Below are 4,693 nucleotides of genomic sequence, written 5' to 3'. Positions count from 1 at the left end.
TCATGAGTGCAGGGCCTGACATTTATCCAGGGGGACACAATTAGGGATATATCTGATCCCACAGCCACCAGAGATGAGCTGCCTTTCAGCCATAATGTCTTCAAATTCACCCACATTAACCTTGGTAAAGTACTACTTCTTGGAGATGTAGATGTTCTGTCAGCCAAGGAACTTGAACTCAACCCTGCATAGGACCTCTATCACATGATTCTTGTTCTGCAGTTTGGTGTGGATGGACATGCTAATTTGGCCAACGTGGACCAATGTGCCCTGCAGCTTTCTGAAGACACTCCTCAGCCTCAGTGCAGGACAACATCTTGTTGATGTGGATGATAGGAAGGAGTGGAGCCACACACAAATATGAAAGCCATCTTTGCCACAGCTTTTCACCATATACTCGTTGGCACAAATACCCGGACTTGGGAGGAGAGCTGCTCACATTCATCCAACACCATTTGGCCAGAGTGGGAACCCAACCACTTTTGCCTTTTTCTGCCCCATGTGACACCAAGGACCTTCAATGGCACACCCAAGGGATGGAGCCAACTTATTTTATGAAGCAGCATTACTCTGATACCTAAACCAGATGAAGACCATGTAAGAAAAGTACAGAATATTATCCCTCATGGACATAGATACAAAATTACTTTAATTCCTTTAAAACTGCAAACCAAATCCAGCAATAAACAAAAAGAGTAACAGTACATCATGATCAAGTAGGGTTTATCCCAGGAATGCAAAGTTGGTTTAACATTAGAAAATCAAGCCATATAATTCATCATATCAACAGATTAAGAAGTAGTTGCAGAAAAAGTAGTTAACAAAATTCAATATCCATTTATGATTTCAAAAAACTTAGCAAAGTACCACTAGACTGATAAATGGTATCTATGAAAATCCTACAGCTAATACACTTTATGGTGAAAGTATTTTTCTTCCAGATAAGGAAAAAACAAGCATGATTACTTTAGCCACTTTTATTCCAGCTAGAGGTTAAGGCAAGGAAAATAAATTAAAAGCCTTAGTTTGGAAAGAAAGAAGGAAAACAGTTTCTATTCACATATGACATGACAGTTTATGTTGAAAATCCTAAAGCATTTACACCAAAAAAACCTACTAAAATTCATAATTGAATTTAGCAAAGTCACAGGATACAAGATTAATACACAAAAATCAACTGTATTTCTACATACCAGCAATGAACACTTAAAAAATATTTTTAATGTTTATTTTTGAGAGAGAGACAGAGTGCAAGCAGGGGAGGGGCAGAGAGAGAGGAAGACACAGAATCTGAAGCAGGCTCCAGGCTCTGAGCTGTTGGCACAGAGCCTGATGCGGGGCTCGAACTCACGAACTGTGAGATCATGACCTGAGCTAAAGTCGGATACTTAACTGACTGAGTCACCCAGCCACCCTCCAGCAATGAATACTTAAAAAATGAAGGTTTTAAGTTAAAGAAAGACAAATCCCACATGATTTCACTTATATGTAGAATCTATAAAAACAAAATGTTTGTTAGACTCATCAATAGAGAGAACAGATTGATGGTTGATTGTCGGGGGGGGTGGTGGTGGTATGTAATGGCTGAAGGGGATTAAGAAGTACAAACTTCCAGCTATATAATAAAGAAGTCATGGGGATATAATACACAGTATGGGGAATCTGGTCAATAGTATTGTATTAACTTTGTAAGGTGACAGATGGTAACTAGACTTACTATGGTAACTTTTTCACAATGTATACAAATGTCCAATCATTATGCTGTACACCTGAAACTAATATAATATTGTATGTCAATTATATCTCAATAAATAAAATAAAAAGGAAATGAAATTTCAAAATCAATACTATTTGCAAGTGGTAAAAACTTCACATTTTCCTACCACTCACATTTCTTCCTGTAGACTGTACATAGTCTACAAAAATGTTATTTTTTTACAAAAATATTATTAATAAATTTCTTTTTATGATTGGAAGGGGAAAAATCATAACTTTGTTTTAAAACCCCAAAGTCTTGCTAATATCCTTGTCTTTCTTAGTGAGGACCTAACAAATAATAAAGATACATGACTTAAAGCTACCAAGGGAACCGACTAAAGAAGTTAAAAGATTATTCCAGGAATATAAATGACAGGATAGAGGAAGGAATGTATTAGGGTGGGGAAGATCAGCCAAATCCTTCATATAAACACTAGCACAAACATTTATTGTAGTTGACTATAAAAAACAGCTAAACAAGTTTTAAAAGTAGTATTCTGGGAGTCGCCTAGCTCAGTAGGTAGAGCATGTGACTCTTGATCTTGGGATCCTGAGTTCAAACCCCATGTTGGACCTCTAGCTTACTTTAAAAATAAAAAAAAAGTAATGCTCTGGGGAGAGGAATGGGGGCAGAGTGTGAAAGGGTGGATCAAGGGAGTGTTACTATTCAGATGGAGTCTTTCTGTATAATGCTTTTCACTTGCATAACATTACTTTAGTAAAATTATTTGGGGGCAAAAATCAAGGTCTAGGAGAAAACATAAAACACTGTCACTAGCAGAGATTATACCTGTAGTCCAGTTTCTCATTTTGGGGAAAATCTAAGGATACTGCTCATGAGACATACCTGAAAAGGAGTGAAAAACCCCTCTGAAATTATAACTACTCAGTTAAGAATATAAGTGGTAAATTATAAACTCCTAGCTTTCTTCAAAGTAATCTGTCCTTTTGCACTTTTTTAAAAGATTTTATTTTTAAGTAATCTTTACGCCCAGTGTGGGGCTCAAACTCACAACCCCAAGATCAAGAGTTGCATGTTCTACTGACTGAGACTGCCAGCCATCACATCACACTGTTAATCAACAAAGTGAAGACAGTCCTTTAAATTATTTACACCCTTTATCCCCTGTCCTAGGTGCATTTCTAGGTGCTCAAACTTTCCTAGAAACCTCTTCTTCCTGTTCTTTTACTGTAAACACCTAGGGAACAATCAAGAGCAGAAACAGATGCAGGTAGCTTGAGGTGGTGCAAAGTGAGCCCTCTAGTGGTCGACAGACGAGTACACTCCATTTGGCTAGACAACTTGGTACGAAAGTGAACACCCACGCAAGCAATAACGGCCGCACACATCAAGTTACACAAAATGATTACAGGGACGCCTGGATGCTCAGTCCTAGAATCCTTTGTCCCCCTCTCTCTGCCCCTCCCCCGCTCACACTCTCTTTCAAAAATAAATATACATTTAAAAAAAACCTGTGAAAAATGACTACAAAGGGGCGTCTGGGGTGGCTCAGTCGGTTAAGCGACCCACCACGGCTCAGCTCACAATCTAGCGGTTCCGGGGTTCGAGCCCGCATCAGGCTCTGTGCTGACAGCTCAGAGCCTGGAGTCTGCTTTGGATTCTGTGTCTCCCTCTGTCTCTGCCCCTCCCCCACTCGCACTCGGTCTCTCTCTCTCTCTCAAAAATAAACATTTTTTTTTTTAAAAGAATGATTACAAAAAATATTGATGGCTTAAAAGCCAAGCAGTAATAAGTCAATCATCAACTGTCTTTTCAAAATGCAAGATACAAGTGGAGAGCACACACATAATCCCTCTCTACCACAAATCATGCAGTCCAGTTTCCCATAGTTGAGAAAAATCACAGAGGCCAGTGCACCTGGAATGCAACGGGTAAGATGTGCCCAGAGAAAAATATCACCTTTGCAATCCTGGTATCTCTCCTCTACCAGGTAAGTATAAGCAAATGGCATTGTTGGTACCTCATCCTCATTCCAAGCACTAGACACGTGGTCATTCTCTTCACTCTTCATGCAAACTCTAGATTGTCACTTAGGAAATGAAGACTTCTCCAAACTGTAAAAGCCAGACAGTAACATTTTGGGTACCATAATACTTGCAAAACAGACAAATGTATGTACAACATAAACCAGCAGACACTGCTCATTTACATATTCTAAGTCCCTCTGGGTGACACTGCTGTATGCTTGGTTTCGATGATGTGGTACGCTAAATAATTGCCTACCAAAAAATACCGCTCTCCTAATCCGAAAAACCTGTGAGAGTATTCTCTTACTTTGTGAGGCATGATGTTGACGGTGTGGCCAAAAGATCTGCAAAGGGTAGGACGTCCCTAATCATCCACACATACCTAATGTAACCATAAGGCTATTGTATGAAGAAAGGATGTAAAAATTGTAATAGAAAACACACAAAATTATACAGAACAAGCCATACCCTTATAGGTAAATGAAACAGCTCACTACTAGACCCTAAGAAAAGCTCTCCATCTTAATGTGGCCTGGAATGTGCAAGACATACTCTTTTTTTTTTCTTCTTTTTAAGGAAAGACCAGGGTAAAGCACAAATGCAGTCCCCTACTATCACAAGTTATACAGCTGAGCTTCGCACATTTGGGGAAATCTTTGTGGTCAGCACATCCTGGATTCAATGGGTAAGCCTCACCTTGGGAAAGCCACCCTCATGATCATGGTATGTCTCCTACCAGTAAGGGTCTTCATGTCTTGCCCAGCACCTCACCCTCAGATTCAAGTCATTCTACAGATAGGATCACTTTCCTCATGCATTCTATCCACCCCACTGCTTCTGAAATAAAGAGTTTCCAAACTACAGCTACTATGCAGAAATATTTTGTACATCTGAATATTGCCGAAATCTTGCAAAATATATGCCTAAATGTAACCATGACCAGCAG

The 4,693-nt window shown here is 39.3% G+C and overlaps 2 non-coding genes and 1 pseudogene across 2 annotated transcripts; all 3 read right to left on the bottom strand.

Annotated features, from left to right (window-relative positions):
* Nucleotides 1-501, bottom strand: LOC115501657 (annotated as a pseudogene).
* Nucleotides 502-3,552: 3,051 nt separating this feature from the next.
* Nucleotides 3,553-3,718, bottom strand: LOC115501909. The gene has a single exon (XR_003964960.1). It is a non-coding gene; the product is annotated as a U1 spliceosomal RNA (small nuclear RNA).
* A 612-nt stretch (nucleotides 3,719-4,330) lies between these two features.
* On the bottom strand, nucleotides 4,331-4,493 carry LOC115501886. Its single transcript, XR_003964940.1, has one exon. It is a non-coding gene; the product is annotated as a U1 spliceosomal RNA (small nuclear RNA).
* Between the last annotated feature and the right edge of the window lie 200 nt (nucleotides 4,494-4,693).

This window comes from Lynx canadensis, chromosome E1, assembly GCF_007474595.2.
Source record: "Lynx canadensis isolate LIC74 chromosome E1, mLynCan4.pri.v2, whole genome shotgun sequence".
NCBI lineage: Eukaryota > Metazoa > Chordata > Mammalia > Carnivora > Felidae > Lynx > Lynx canadensis.
The sequence above is the reverse complement of the archived record's forward strand: the minus strand, read 5'-3'. Positions and strand labels throughout refer to the sequence as shown.